Here is a 17,745-nt window from a genome sequence, read left to right as displayed (position 1 = left end):
ATCTTTCTTGGATATATATCTTAGATTTTATGGTCTTCCTTTGGATTTTTGGAGCAGAGAATTCATGGAAATCATACCTTAAATCTGTTATCTTATTAATATGGCCTTCTTATTGCCACCTATTAATATGACCAGTAGAAATCGATGAATACAATATCTTAAATTCCAAATATCTTAGGTAGGGACATTACAGTTTTCCCTTTTCCAAGATTGCTTCTCCTCAAGCAATAGGAGGTTAAGGTGCTCAATAAATGTTGCATCTTCAAAGATATCTTTTTCCAATTCATTCATTTTTTCTTCATCCACTTTAATAAAGTTACCAAGATACAAACCAATCTTGGAAATACACTACATCATTAAAAGGATTTATTATTGTTAGCCTATTTTTTCCCTACGGCCTAAATAACCTTTAACATCATGTTCTCAAGGTTCAATAAGTCTTGAGTTTGGTCCTAACATTTGCAAAAGATTAAATGTTATCAAGTGCAAAGGTTAATAAGGTGTTTGGTTTATGTTCAAGGCCATAAATCATGTTATTCATCTTCTAAAAGGCAGTCTCAACATATAAATAAAGTTCTAAAATGCTATAGTCTTGTCAAAAAGGGTCCTTTGAAGGCAATTCAAAAAAGTATAAAATGCAAAGAAAAAGAGCAATTTTCGGACTCTTAGGTGTCATTTTGACATGTGAGAGTGTCCTTTATGGAAATGAATGCATTCAAGGAGCATTTTGGAGCTATAAAGACATAGTTTGAAGTAGTTTTAGAAGTCTTAAATGCCTATTTCATTCCCATCCGACCCAAGACCTTTTCAGGTTAAAGCATAGAAACACATGCCCTATTACCATGTAAGGGGGTTGCAACAATCAAGGAGATAATCTAGGTCAATTGGAAGACCTTGTCAAGTGGTTGGGAAGATCTAGGACAATTGAAAGACCTTGTCAAGTAGTTGAGCAGATTTAGGAGGGCAACTTAAAGACTTTCTCAAGACTTTTGAGAGCATTTAGGAGCTGATTGGTGAACCTCATCAATAAGGGGACCAATGTTGAAGACTCTTCCTCATGAAGACATCACTCTGGAGCACTTTTAGAGCCCTAAAAATTAGCAACAAACAACTTGGAAACCCAAGGAGGATTGACCAAGCACAATCAATGTAACACGTCTTTCTTGTCATTTATTTCTCAACATATGTTCCTTTGTTTTTTATATTAAAGAGCAGGAAAATGAGGGTGTTGTCCTTATTACAACCACAACCAAACGATGTCCACAAATAAAACTTCACCACAACCACAACAAGAAAATGCCAAAAATAGCTAGTTAAACAATAGTTCGTAAGCAGTAATGAACCACCAACCAAAATGGATAAACCATAGTCCAGTAGCAAAGCAACAACTAACAAAGGGCATACTGTAACTAACCAGATTATTCAACAAGGGAGCCAAGCCGCGTAAAACAAACAATATAAAGCAGTAAACTAAAATTAAACCTTAAGACTCTACACATGACCGAGATGTTTAACACCACAACCCACTTGTTGTAGCACATAGTTCCAGTCTTCCGTTAGGTTCTTGAAGAGTTCCTTGTGAATGCCTTCCTCCTCAACTGTTTCGCCCAGAATTCTCTCTTGCATAAGAGACATGGGGAGGTCGCAAAACTATGCATCACCCAAAGGCTAAACTTGGAGATGTTGCCCATCTTCTTTTCAAGGTCAAGAATCTTAGCCTTCAACATCCTAATTCAATTCCCATCACCTTTAGCTCCTTGCAATTTGACAATCTATGTAGCTATCTCTAGTAGTAGTCACCTTAACATATTCCTCTTCCATTCTGACTTCACCAATTGGGTTTACATGCTCAGCCCACATGCCATCAAAAGCATGGGTGGAGCTATTGTTAGCTGATTTCTTAGGGTTATCCTCCAAATCACCTCACCATCTTCCACATTTTCCTCCTCATCCTTCTCCACATTTCCCTTCCCCTGTTCCTCCTCATCCTCCTTAGAATCATAATCCACCAGTTTAACTTTTTACCTTTACCAGTGCTACGAGAGGATAGCCTGTTAGACCTTCATCTACCATCTTTCTTACTATTGTCCTCCCCCTTGCTTGACTCTTCTAGATTGGTAATCCTTTTACGATGGCTGGTACTTTTTCCTTTCCTTTTACTGGCTGAAGGCTTTTGATCCTTTGATGCACATAGCTCTATAATAACCACCGAGGTTGAGGGATTTTTAGGATAAGCAACAATTGTGGCCTTAAGGTGACTAATACACTATTTTTACTAGAGCTAGGAGTGTCAATAATGGTGGCGAGAGGGGGAGGGGTTCGAAATAGGAGTTTCCAACACCATTTTGTTTCTAGGCAAACACAAAGCCAATTGGAAGGAAAAGAACCTATAGATAAGACCCTGGTGTAAGGGCATAGGATTTTTGCCTTGATTTTTTATGGGATCAATGACGTCCTTAACAAAATGCTCCAATGAATGTAATAGATAGAACGGGAAGGAAATAAGGTCATGGTTTCTAAAATGATTTCGAAGCGGCATGTGATAGAAGAAAGACTTTAAAACGACCCTCCAAAGTAAAGAATTTCATGATCATCAAACATACCTTTTTCCATGGGTCAAGCAGCTTCACTCTTGTGTACCCACCCTATAATTTTACTAGGTCTTCTTTCCCTCTAAAAAATATGTTCACTTTCACTATTTGCCACATGACTAGTCCTTTTCCACTTTGTGCCTTCCATCAGAAGACTAGTGGCTTGTGCAATCACCTCCTCACTGATTTCAAAGGAGATTCCACCCACCATGACTCTTTTGTTGCTCTAGGAATTTGGAAATTGTATAGATAACTCCTCGTCAAATCCCTTCATATGTTTAGTATACTCATCAACCCCTCCCTCCTTGTAGATATGCCACAGTGTCGTCATCTCTAAATTCATCCAGTTTATTAGGCCCATATCGAACTTGATCCCCACCCATTTTGCAAATAGTCGTAGGAATAGTAGAGAGGCATAGACAAGAAAACTTGGGTATTTTGATTTTTTTTAGTGAAAGCTCACAAAAGAAACTAGCAGCTAATAAGAAAATCAGAAACGTGTGAACCATCAAGGTTATCATTGCGCATCCATCCTCCCATAACCCACCACTCATGTTGATGGCACAACGTGCAATGTGATGGGATAGATGAGTTGGTTTCCATGGCCTTTCTCCTTTTAGGGATTAAATGATCTTTATTACCAGGGCTTACATACACCACGCTGGAATGATGCCAGTGCATCATAACGGGGCCATTCAAAATGAACACATGACACCTGCGATCCATCCCTTGCCACATCAGTGAAGGGAAATTGCTATTTTCAACACAACCATTCCAAACCCGTTGAAGAGCCCACGTCATCCCAAGTCTACTCAGCCCCTTATTCAACATTTCCTGCCACTGACTTTTAAACTTGCAGTTGCATAAGCACAACTTAGTTATGTGCTGCAAAATCTTCTAGTTCCAGTAGAGGAAAAGATCACCCATGGGAATCAATCGCCGAACACTCTCCTCTCAGGAGTAATTGAACATTGCTTGGGAGGGACTTCATTTTTCTCTAGCATCTCAACCCTTCTATCTGAAGGCCTACCACCACCATAGCATTAGCCACCATGTTTCCTTCTTTGTAGACATGTCTGATTTTCAAGATCTCTAGCCCCGGAAGGAATTTGTGAATATCTCTAACCATCCCTTGAATGGACTAGTTAAGCTTATTCAATCTCTTGACAACATCAATTATGAGTTTAGAATAACCTTTAATGGTCAAAACTAATTGCTAAACATTACTTTTCTCTTGATGAGGTTTGCGATGTCTCCCGCCCCAAAAAATTCAAACTCTTTCTCCTTTGCTCGTGTCTCCTCTATTGCTGCGTTGGCTATGCAGGGCGATCCTCAGACAATGCCTAGTGTGGATCCTCATGTCTAGGGGGAGTCTGATGTCTCACGGCCCTTGGATGCTCCTGTTGGGGTTTTGGGTGCCATGGGCTCCTCCCCGATGTCCTCCCGTCCCGATGTTGCTGGTGTGCGACCTAGTGTGACTCGGAAGCCACGACCTAGACCTTTTGGTGGGTTCGTTCCGGTTACTAAGGCCATATCTGTCAATCTGAAAGATGATACGGCAGAGGAAATTATTTATAATGCTTCTATCCTCTCTTTACATGGTGCAATCTGCCGCTTTAGGGGGTTTTGGCCTTCTCTTCCTCAACTGCATGTTTGGATATCTAAACACTGGGAGCCTCTTATCACGGGTAAAGTTCATATTTTCACCATGGCTAAGGGGTTTTCCATTGCAAAGTTTGATAATGCCCAGGACAGAGACAAAATTTTATGTGATCATTTTTTTAGTTCGAAGGATAATTTTTTGTTGATGATTAAGCCTTGGCACTCTGATTTTAACCCTTCTACTGAAATGTTTAATAAGATTTCGACCTGGGTTCGACTTCCTAATCTCCCACTTCATTTATGGAATGATTCTCTTTTAGAGGAAGTGGGAGATGCCCTTGGTGATTTTCTGATGGGGGATGTTGAATGCTCTGATATTTTCCACTCCACATTTGCCCGCATACTTGTTGACTTGGATATCTCAAATGGGCTGCTTGCTGAAATTTTACTTAATTCTTCAAAGGGTTCTTGGGTCCAATCTTTGGACTATGAAGGGATTCCCTTTCACTACAGAAGATGTTTTAAAACTGAGCATGCTGTTGAGCATTGTGGGTTTGGGAATAAGGCAACTAAAGCTACATGGTGGAAAGGCGCATCGATACAACATTATACGGTGTCGCAGTTACCCGATCATCCTAGGAGTTTTTCTGAGGTGGTTGCTTTGGAACCACAGAATCCTAAGGCATCCCCTCCGGTTGTCTCTCTTGGTGGGGCTGTTGAAACTGTGCATGTGTCTCTTGATGTCTCCCGTGTGAAGGAGACTCAAGAGGCTTCTTCTGGTGATAATGATTTGGCTAGTACTCCTGTTTTTACCAAATCTGCTGACTTGCCTGCTGATGCTGGGGTTTTTTCGTCAGCTAGTTCTGGTGAGGTTGTGTCTGTCGGATTGAGGTGGACTGGTGATGCTAGGGTTTTGCCTTTGTTTTCCGTTGGTTCTGGTGAGGCTGAGATAGCGGCTACTGGCTCTCACTCTCAGGATTTTGGTGCGCTGGATTGGCATGTTAAGGCAACGCAAGTGGAAGAGGGATGGATTTCTGTTAAAGGCAAAAATGCTATGTCCTTTAAGCCTTCTTTCGATATGACTCTCCAATCCCATAAGAACAATTCTAAATGTAAACCTTGATGGTTCTTGGATAGGGGATGGTTTTTGGTTGGCTGTAGGTTGTTCTTTCTACAACTTTGTTGTTTTTGGTTATGGGTGTCTTTTTTACCCATGGTTGTCTGGTTCTTTCCTGTTCCTTTTATTTGGACAACTTTCTGGTTGAGGATTTTAGTTCCTATCTTTTTCTGGTTGTAAAGGGTTTCGGGTCCCTTCAAAACCTATTTTTCCCCTAATTTAAAACCTTCAATGGCCAAGGCCCTCAAACCAATTGAAAGGGAAATTTTGAGCCCCCAAAGTAAGGGCATCCCTTTAGCTTGGCTATTTGTATTTCCCTTAAAGTTCCCGAAGCTACCACAATCTCCCTTGAATGCATCCTTATAACCCCTCCCCTCCCACCCCCGCAACCATGCCCTGGGACTGCCTTGCAGCACCATCAAAATTTAGCTTACACCACCCAAGTCTACGTGGACACCACCTAGTGTTCTTTCTCTTCATCCTTTTAGAATTGTCAAATTTGTCATAAGAGCCAGGTAAGCCCCAATTTTTAGCAAATTTATCATCAAATTGTGTAGGGGGATAGGATGGGCAAGGACAAGTAGTGACAAAGAAGTTTCCATGAGCAATTTAGAGAAGGCTCTAAAAACCTCCTCTATAGGTTTTTCCAAATCCCCAAATATCCTATTGTTCATTTCTTTCCATATACTCCAACCAAGATGGGTTGGAATCCGCTTCAATAATTGTTTGACAATGAAGTTATGTAAGTCCCCAAGCAATCCATAATTAATTGCTATAAGTCTCCATTCATGACCCAAGGAATATCCAACTTTTGCAGCACCAAACTCCAAAGGATTTAATGAAGGTACAGTGGAGCAATAAGTGGGGAATGCTTTCCTCTTCTTGCTTGCATAAAACACAACGATTAGGGAGTTGAAATCGCCACTTAGTTAGACTGTTTGCGTAAGAGTTTTGTTGTGTAAAGTAGTCCACCAAAAAAAATCAATGTTGGGGATTAATTGAGGGTTCCAAATCTTTCTCCACCACCCAAGGGTGTATTTTTCCTTCAGGAGAGTATGATAAGACAACTTGGCAATAAAGTCACCACCAAGGTTCATTCTCTAGATGAATTTGTCCTCTCTGTGAAAGAGGGGGATTCTAGTATGTTTTAGTAGGTTCTATAGCTCCAGAGCCACTTGCAGCAAATGGGGTTGATCAGTGCAACACTGGGAAATATCCCTCCAAGACTTGGTGGGGGCAATGTAGTCCCAAACCCATTGTCCAAAGAATGCCTTAGCACACCCATAAATGTTCTTGAAGGATAGGTGCAAAGCTAGTGGTTTATCCCCCAGACAAGTATCTTCCCAAAAGTGGATATAATAGTAGAATGGGAATGGGGGCAACATCTTTTCCACAGCCGTAGTAACAGTGGATGTGCATATTTCCTTCTATTTCAAACGTTTTGTGTGGGGGCCTTGCACTTAGATATCATGTGTCTAGGTTTAGAACATTTTTGACAATAAATTGTGGCATTCTCATAAACTAATGCCTGGGTCCAACTTCCCAACTTGGATTGCAAGTTAATAAAATTAGGAAGATTCTTATTAACATCCATCACACAAAAACGAGCAAAAAACTAAACTAGATCTCATCTTGGTCACATCATTTGTAGACATGTAATGCCCAAATGTATTCCCAATCCACTGTAAAATCTGCTCATCCCAGAACTCAAGTGGGAGTCCCAACAATCGAACCCACACAAGAGCAGTCTTGTTTAAATCCGTAGTAGGATCAAAACCATGTTTCCTCCTACAAAGTGAGAGATGGTGCTTCCCATAAGTCCATGATGCTAAGAGGATCGCAACCAAATCTTCCTCCATAGTATATTTGAACAAGAAGAGAGTGCAAGGCATGCCACTAATTGTGACACTTCCCTTCAGCCTCCATTTTAGAGACACCCATTTCCTTACCATATCAGTGGTTGGTCTAAAGGAGAAGAATTTCCCAACCAAAGCATTATTCATTGAAGAAACAATGCGGTCCACCACCGAATCCGGTAACAAAATAGTAGTGCCTACCTCTAGTTGTAAGCACTACGAGACTATGCTAAGGTTAGTGTGACTATGCGTCTCTCCGACAAGCACATTCTTATATCCATTGGGTTGTGTGTTCTCCTTTGGATGCACATGATCCAACTTATTGGAGTTAACAAAATTATCATTATTGTCCGGATTGGGAACAACAAAGCTCACAGGCTGAGGATCAGCCTTAACCAAAGTCCAAGATCCGCAAGTGAGGGAGCATGGCCCCCACCCTCCACGGACGCCATGTGTGAGGATTAGATCAGGTTTAAAATTTGAAAAAATGGAGCGGGAAGTTGTAGAGCCTTGTTTTAGTAGCATGCATATGTTCCTTTGTTGTAGCAAGTTGTTGTAGCTATAAAGTTCAACCTTAGGCTCCATGTTTAAGGGAGTTCTTACTATTTTTGGTCAAGACTATAACCTGAAGTAAGGTTCTTTTTTGTTTGATTATGTAAGGAGACTCAATACTTAGATATAGACAGTTGTTGTAAGCGTCTTTTGATTAATAAAACAAGCATTTACCTTCTCTAACGTTCTTTTTTGTGTGTACTCATGAATGCTTGATGTATTTCTTTGTGATTTTATGCAAAGATAAGCATGTATTATGCATGTTATAGGTTATGTCCAAAGTTTGGACATCTTTCTAGTTGTGGAAAATCTCATTTTTCCTTTTAGGACTAAAAAAATCTAACTTTCCTATGAAGTGTTGATGTGTGAGTATGTTAAACATGATTTGTGTAAGGATTAGCTTGTGCATTTATCAATTGTGTGTGTGTGTGTGTAACAAAATGTAGAAGTCTGAAAATCATTTTGGTGCATCATCGTAATAGCAATATGTTCTTTTCGAGCTACGTCTTTACTTTTTCTTAGTAAAGTTATTAGTTTAACTTAGTTTATGTGATCGTAGCAAGGAACTAGCCCTCTCTTAAGGTTGCCCTCTATTTATCAAAGCCCACACTTTGAGAGGGCATCCCGCATGTATCTTCAGGTTGCTGATTTGTGGACTCTACAAGGGTGCAAACCTTGGTGATAACAATTTTTGGCATGTCCCGTGGGACTGTTTGAACTATATTAATACAAAACTTTCCTTCTTATTGCTGATATTTGGTGTGTATGTCAACAAGTTCAGCCTTTGGAGGCATTATTGCACACACTCGACGATTCTGAATTCAAGTCTATTGGTTTCAATGGTCCTAGTGCTGGTATGTTTCAAACAAATCTCATTTTTCCTAGTTTTCTAGCCTTATAAATGAATAAACATGTCAAGTTTTCATAAAAATATAGCTTATTATTCATTGTTTCATGAGAATGATGCCTACCCAAGTCCTTATCAATCATCTCAAGCCAACTATACTTCTAGTTTCAACCAAAATAACCCTATCGCAACAACAAATGAACAAGCTTCATATGCTTACCATCCACCCACCTATGGTCAACCTTCTTGGCAACAAGTATGTGCTCAAAACCACCCCCAAGAAGCCCTTATTATGCAAAATCGACATGATTACTTTCTTGGTCAGCCTCAAAAAATAGACAATATGGAGCTTAGTGACATCAAAAGGATATTGTTGGGTTTCAATGAGCAACTAAGTGGCATGTTAAGAAGTAGGAAGAGTTTGATATGCAGTATGAGGAGTTGGCTTACTAGACTTATTTCCATCAGTAGGAGGTGGGGAGGCAAATGAAGAAGTATGAGGAGGGTATTGCAAGAGAAGTGGCTACAAAGGAGGAGCACATGAAGCAGTTAGTTTCTCAAGTATAGGTTTGAAGCTCAATTAGTTTCTTTTCCAAATCCATTCTTTGCTAAAGAAGAAACTCCTAGATACAACTTTCCTAGCTTCAAGCCAAGTAAGCCTCCTCAATCCCGAAGTAAGTGTGTTGTGTTTGAAATTCTTAGCTTTAAATAATCCCATTCATTGCAAGATTTTATACTTACACCACCTGAGCCTATTGTTTCTCAAGAAACTCCTCAAGTTTCCCAAGTTTCCCTTCTAGAATAGCCCTCTAGCCTCCTTGTGATTCACCTTTATGTGGGTGGACCCATTGTCTATCAAGAAGATTGGTTCACCAAGTAAAAAAATGAAGATTTTAAGGCAGAACAAGAGGAATCTTTCATTGTTAAGATACTTGTACATGAGGTTCAAAATGACAAATTAGACCTACTACAAAAGAGTATCAAGCCAAACCAGTTGAAACAATAGATTGAAAAGCTAGTAAGAGGTAATGAACAACAATTTTTGACATTTTTTTTTGATGAGCTGCCTTGTTTTGTTGAGAAGGATGAAGAGGACACAAAAAATTTTACCATCAAGACAAGTTTTGGAGTAGCAGGAAGACAAAAATGAACATGGTAAGATGTTGGTTTTTGAAGAGGATGATGAAGAGTCTTTGGTTTGATGAACTACCTTCTTTCATTGATTGTGGTGAAGAAAGTATAGTTGTAGAGTCAGTTGTGTTGGTTTTTTGGTTGTGGTTTTCATTGTTAATATCTTTGTGCAGCCTGTTTTGTTGGGTTCTAGATCCTGGTAAAATCTATTGGGTTTCGGGTCCCTTCAAAACTTGTTGTATGGGGTTTCTGGTCCCCTTAAAACCTGTTTTCCCTTATTCAAAAACAAAAAGTTTGCAAGAGAAAGAGGATGTAAATCATTGTGATGAGTTGTTGGCCCATAATGATCACTATGAGAATGCAGCTTTGACCTGTGAAGAAGACCTCAAGGATGATTCTTTGTTTAAGTTTAACAAAACTTGGAGGAAAGTACGTTTTGGGATGAGCTTAAGGAATTTTCTTCAAGCTTAGATTTCAAACCATAATCTTATAATTTAGAAAATCGTGAGCGAATTGAACAAGTTGAAAAACCAGAGTCTATTTTCCAAGGTACAAGCCTTGATATCTTTTCAAATCTTCAAGGAAACAATCATGAAGTTGAGATAGGATATGTTATGCATGAGGAAGTTAATGATCCGGTAGACGAAGAAATGTTCTTAAACATTATAGAAGATTTTTGCTACACACAAAAGGAAAAGCAACCTTGTCTCAACTTGATCCACTTGAATCAAGTCATACCAACCAGTGTGAAGATGAGATAGTTGTTTATAAATAAGAGGCCAACATTGGAGTTCCAATTTATGTTCATACTAGAGGTTGTCCTATCAGGCACTTAGCTTGATTGGAAGCCAATAAGCCACATAGATCGCTCTTGCACCCAAGCATGAAGCTACAACAACGATGAAGTTCAAAATGCACTTACAATTGAACATGAACACATTCAACTCATTTATCCTCTCTTGAACAACAATACATATAATCAATTTGGGGAGGTAAATGATTTTTTTTATCTATTTCATATTATAGTTTGAAAGAAAAAAAGAAGATCAATTTTCTTTGTGGTACCAATTTCATCTGCAAAGAATTAATTTTGTTATCCCAACCTTTGCATATTTCCATGGACATCTCTTTGAGTCAAAGTAGGAAAGTGAGCTTTCCGTATATTAAGATGAGGACTAGAGGCATGACACATATCTATGACCTTAAATGAAATATCCTTTTTGAAATGGTTTTATATCCTTTTGGTCCACTTTTGAGATTCCCACATTATATAACTAATCAAATTAGAGATTTTTCAAAAAAATCACCATATACTTCTCTCATTTTATTGGACAACTCAAGATCCATGGGGTAGTTATTATAAAAATCATTTATTTTTCTAGTAATCTTATTTGTTGTATTCCCAAATTCTCAATATTGTTCTTCAAAATAAGTACCTTGAGTTTATAAAAAGTGGAATCATCGCCAAGGTGTGGACATCCTTACCTCCATCAAATTCATATATTATACTGAACTTAAACAAAGATTTGTCTATTGGTTCACTTTCTTGGTGTCTTTATGCATTCCTTTTTAGTCTCATGACATTGGTTGATTATGATTAGATTAGTTTGAAGTATAGTTTCCATTTGATTTTAAGTATCCCATATATTCGGCATTTGATTTTTATCATCCCAAACAACCTTGTAGGTGAATTTCAGATCAGCTTTTGGTTGACTCTTCCATCTAAAAATTAGAGAGATGTTTTCTACCAATGCTTGTCTTCATCCACACTTAGTGAAAATGTAAAACATATGAGCATTATAGTTATGCACTATAGATAGTACTAGCTTCCTTAGAATAATGGTGAATATAAATTCTTCTTCATTACCAATGATAACAAAAGATCTCCACTCCCCTCATAGATAGGTGTTAGGAATATGCTCTTATTATAATTCAATAAACTAATTGCCCTCTTCTATATTAGCTTGCATGCATTAGTGTAAGTTTTGTGGGGTGATATTACAAAGTTTCCATCCAATGATTATTATAATAATAGCATAGAAAATTTTGTATCATTAGCATTTCCCATAGCAACTAGGAAGCCAATTGTGTATCTAAGTAAAAGGATCTAAGTGTCCTATACTATAGGTCACATCTTTCACTTTTTCTCCATGCTTAGAGTACTCTCCATGAAGAAAAAAAATGTTGAAAGGATGTAATAAAAAGTGACTACACACTATTATCATCTTTTTCATGCTTTGAATTGTGCTTTTAGGAATGACTCAAACACTTCTCTTCACCAAGCATGAAATACCTCAAGATATCTATCTCCATTTGTTCTTCAAGCATGAAGAAGTGACAACTCAAGGTGAACACATCCATTGTCCTATAATGTCCATGTTGGCATCTCTTAGATTTTCCATGGAAAACCAAAGTCTCCTCATGATTACAAGGGAGTTCAAATGTTTTTGAGTCAACATCCATGTAGCTGGTGCAATTGTCATGGATTCTTTGTGAGATCCCTCCTTCAGTTACATTCTAGATTATAATATTTTATTGTGATGGAGTGTTTGTGTGTTGACTTATGGACCATTGGCATTTATGTGATGACTTATGGACTAGTAGGTTTTATGTGTTAACTTATTGATCATTAGTTTTGATATGATGAGATATGGACCATTTGACTTCATATTATGGACATTTGATTTCCTTATGTGTTATGGTTATTATCTTATGATGCTTGGTTGATGATCACATAAGTTGTATCATGACACTATATTATGGACAAACTTGTGACATGGACTATCTTTATATGTTTTGCATTATTTCGAGATGTAGTCTATCATACTACATTTTGATGAGACTTAGAATTAATGTGTGACGATGTTAGAATAAAGGCCTCATATGTTTTTATCGATATATATGCATTGCTTCGACTATATGTGACTAATATGATGTACTGACACATTTTGAGTGCGCAGGTTATGCCAATGGGCATTGGGGAATGAGGTGCAACTATAGTTGTGTATATCTCGGTTAAGCTAGTTCTAACCCATATGCATGTGTTAAGGCCTTTTGTATTGTGATGTGAACTTTTTTATTCCTGTAATTGTGTCATTGTGCATATGATATATGATGGTTTTTTATTTGGGTGTGTTTTAGAGTAGCAAATCATCTCTTGGGAATGGAAAATGACCCCTAGGTCATTTAGATAGGTTTTAGGAGTGTTTTGGGGACCCTAGTATTTATTTTTATGACTTTTTGCCTTCAATAATATGATTTTCTTTCTCCTATGGGTTTGAGGTGGGATGGATAAGATTTCATACCAACCTCGTCTATCCCAAGAGGTGGGAGGAAATCCAATTTTTGGCTAGGTGGTGAGTTGGAGGATGTGTGTGTGTGTGTGTGTGTGTGTGTGTGTGTGTGTGTGTGTGTGTGTGTGTGTGTGTGTGTGTGTGTGTGTGTGTGTGTGTGTGTGTGTGTGTGTGTGTGTGTGTGTGTGTGTGTGTGTGTGTGTGTGTGTGTGTGTGTGTGTGTGTGTGTGTGTGTGTGTGAGAGAGAGAGAGAGAGAGAGAGAGAGAGTTAGGTGGGTTTCTAGGGAGTGCGAGAAGTGACTCCTCTCTAACCCTTCATCTTAGAGGTTAGATGGAAAGAGGTTGGAGCATGTGTCATCGCCTCCTTTCATGAGATCTCTCTATTCTCATTCTATAAAAGAATGGATGATAAAGGGGAGAGGACTTTTGGCAAGAAAGCGAGCAAGTTTTGGGAGAAGGAAAGGAAGAGGAAGGAAGAATTGGAGCAAGTCAACAAGTAGAAGACACTACCATGTAGGTGGATCTAACCCTTGTATTGTACATTTCTTTGTTTATGTTAAATGTAAATGTATAGTAATTTAATATTTTCTAATTGGGGTTTTTGGAACTATGTGTTGTAAATTATTTTAATGGTGTATGGTGTTTTTCTTTTTCGTGTTTATCTTGTTTATGTGAGAGCGGTCCATTACCAACTTGAGATTTGGAAATCCTCTTTCTATTGAGGAGCTAGGTGTGGCACTCTTATGGTTTAAAGGGTATGAGTACCCAAGCTTTTGTGTTATAGTACATGAGCATTCCTCATTTTGGTGTAGTGATGGAGATTGGGTGGTATTTGGATGGAGGTGGATTTTGTGCTATGGAATATGAGTATCCATCATTTTGGTGTTGTGATGGAGATTGAGTCATATTTGGTTGGAGATGATCATGTAAACACCATGGTGTTTTGTGAAATTGGAGATGGAGCAATGTTTCATCCATTAAGATGTGCGCCCAACCTTTCCCCAAGAGATATCCCAATGATTTCTCATAGTGTGTGGGTGTGACGTGATTAACCATGTGATGTGTAATGTTTGTTTTTACATATATAGTTGTGGAAGTTAAATTACAAATTGTATTGTTTACAAAACCCAAGGAAAACACAGACCCTCATAATAAATCCCTTAACCCGAGTTTACAAGAAAAGGAACCCTTCTTCTTGCAAATAAAATACTCAGCATAAACCCTCGTATTCTTGGAGATCCTGCAACAAAATAGTATGGCCATTAATTCTACAACAAAGTAGCAATATGTGATGTAAAAATCCAGCTAAGGATTGTTAAAATTAAAAATGATATAATAATAATAAACAAAAAATAAAAATTATAAAAAGAAAATATACTAGATTTTCCCTTTTGCCTGTAGTCTTCAATAATCATTTGGTTTCTAATTCTTCTTTTCCAAACCTCTTCTACTTTACCCCTTCCACCTTGCAAACCTCCAAACAAAATTAAATGAAACAAGTAGGGGAGGAGCACCAATTACTGTTCATGTTCCAATAACAAATAATGATTCATTCCTTGCACACCCAACCCTCTAATTACTAACTTTAAAAAAAAATAAAAAAAAACAAATAACTAAAAGTCCATTAATAAATTTCACTTGTACTAATAGCCGCTCATTTTTTAGCATTTATGGACCATAATTGACTCATTTTTGCACCTTTATTGGTACCTACAGTACAAGACTACCAAAGCATTTGTGCATAAGTATTGGCAATTTAAGTGCACAGTTATTGAGGTATCTTTAAGCATGTATCAGGACGACACTTTGAAATGTGTACATTTGACCCTTGCGCACATAACGGATCCCATAGTGTGCATCGTTACTACCCAGAATCCAAAACAATAGCTATAACCAATTAAGTTGCATGTAGGACAACAAAAAAATCATCAAAATCTAATGTGTCGTTTAGAATTTGTAGGTACACGAAGTTAGCTATAACGGCTACTGGTATGCTTCCCCTAAATCTATTTGGGTATTGCATAAGGATAGTTAGAATTTTTTTAAATTTTTTGTCTTAATTGAAATTAGCCAAATCAAAGGGTTGAGATTAAATGCTCTCACTGAAATTTAATAATATTTAGTTAAGCTATCATTTGAAGATATCTCATGTATACTTTTATTAAAGATAACTTTCTATTTAATTCTTTATATTTTTTTTGAATAGTGGTTGACATTTGCTTATCATTTAGTTTAAATAAAGTTTCTAATCTTGGTTGATTTTCTAAAGTGCATCTTGAAGACTTATTAGTTAAATTCTAATAATGAATCATAATATCTAATAATAATGATCTTTTTAAATTGTTTCAAAATTAGTGGGTGAAATTTTGGGATTTTTAATTGTATTAATTATTATGGGATTCTTATTTGCAAACAACTTGAAAGACAATTAAATAATAATAAAGAGATTGATAATTTAGTAGATGTTTAATTTATTAATAAATAATAGAATGATTAAAGATGTGCAATATATAATAAATATTATCTATTATTATTTTTAAATGTTATTTATTATTCAATGAGATTTAGAGTTTTTCATGGAGCTTACAATCTTCAATTTAATTAAATAAGTAGTTAATAAATTACTCGTATAAATTTAATTAAATAATCCTCACTAAATATTAATTATGTTTATTAAAATACCTTGACTTTTATTATAATGTAAGTATGTCAGCTAGTTTAATTTAACTAATATGAGCTTGGCTAAATTAAAGGAAGTTTCCCCTTTTTTTGCCTATTGGGCAACGTGTTAATGGTGACACCTAGTTAGTTTCACTAGGTGCTCAAATATTATAGGCTAACTTACTAATTTGTAGTTTCTATTAAGTTATGGTGTTTGCTAATTGATTTTTTTTTTAATAGGGGTTTGTGTTATGCTCACTAGTGCAAATAGTGGGCATGACATTTTTCTTGATATGTAATGCTCCACCAAGGAACCCTAGAGCATAAGAGAAAAACACACAAGGAATACATGGAAAAGAAAAAAATTGAAGTAAATAAGTTCCACATATGAAACACAACCAAGAACTAACACTCAAACCTTTAGAAGGGATCAACCTGTCGAAACCTAACAATTCACATGCATAAGACTACACACTTGAACCACCAACTAAACATGCGGAAAGGTCCCCCAAACCATAGGAGAAGTTCATTGAGGTGATATACGTCACACAATACCATCCCCAAAGTTACGAGACTTAGATCGACAAACACGACCACCTATTAGGTCCTAGATGTCACCAATGAGCTCTAGCAAAACGCTAATTACATAGAGGTAATCTTGACACCTTCCTAACTCAGTCTAAACCAACACAAGACACATTTGAGGGTTCCAATATGTCACTACCTTTGCAATACAACCAAAACGAGGTCAATCTAACACCCCTAGCTCCCAAAATCTTATTCGGAACCGAACAACCAAACCTAGGCTCTTTCACCTAACTTAGGAATTATAAAAGGACACTTGTACATTTTTGCGACACTATCATGGCATACATGTGTTTGTGACTCATGCATTGGTCCTTGACCTGCACTAGAGTCCTGTCGACTGGTGAACTCGTATTGTCGTCCTCTAAGATGTGAATCTATCCTAACCAGTGAGCTTCTTGGTTGGATAGCATGTCTCCTAGACACCCAAACCCCTTAGTGAATTCAAAATACCCACACAACAGTTAAATCAAGAGAATTGGGAAAAAGGGTGTGAAAGAAAGACAAGCAAAGTTTCACTAGGTCATTAGGAGGCACTTGCAAGAGTAGTAAGGAATCGAGTAGACCCAAAACGTATTCAATCCACCCAAAACATCCCTAAACCTTCACCAACACTCTTAAGGATGTTCAAGACACCTCAAAACTAAATTAAGACACCTTGGGACACCTTTTGAATCATCCTGAATGAGTTCAAAATGACTCCAAACCACACTAAACTACTCCCAATTAACAAAAAAGAACATAGGACAACATTGGGAGATGACTTAATTAATCTCCAAATATGCTCAAGATATCTATACAATCATTTAAGAGCACCAATTGAAATGTTCCCATGATAAACCATGATACAACATTGAAATTGCAAGATAGAGAATGCAATGCACTTTGTGCCTGGTACCAACACTAGCACACACAAATCTATTTAACCACATACATTATTATATTATTACATTTCCCTTCATAGTGAGGGTTCATTATACATAATTACATGATTACAATGCATGTGGCATGAGTCCTCAAGTTATATACTTAAGCATGAAATAATATGATCTAGAGTAAATGACAAAAGAGAGAAAAAGGAGAAGTCTGGTGTCAAAATCAATGTCGAGTCTCAGGTCCCAAAAAGTTGTTTACAATGCCACCCAACCATGTGGTGCCCATAGGCCCAACCCACCATGTTTGTGGAGATGATTACATGGCCCAAACCTAAGAAGCATAGAAAACACTTGGGGGAGGAGGCTTACACATGTCAATCACATGATCATAAAGAGTAACATTATTTACACATATAGTACAATAAATTATGGGTACTACTCAATCTATGACCAGATTAGGTGATAGGGAAAATGATAGGGAAGTTTCATTGTGTAGCATGCATAGCTCATGCAGATTAGATGGTCCTCTCATGTGGATGAGGAACCCACAATCATATACCACATCTCATGGATGGTCTCAACTTCCCAACTCATCCTAGGCCCGAACAAGCACTTAGGCATGAGGGGATACATTG

The sequence above is a fragment of the Cryptomeria japonica genome, chromosome 7 (genome assembly GCF_030272615.1).
Source record: "Cryptomeria japonica chromosome 7, Sugi_1.0, whole genome shotgun sequence".
Lineage (NCBI taxonomy): Eukaryota > Viridiplantae > Streptophyta > Pinopsida > Cupressales > Cupressaceae > Cryptomeria > Cryptomeria japonica.
The sequence above is the reverse complement of the archived record's forward strand: the minus strand, read 5'-3'. Positions refer to the sequence as shown.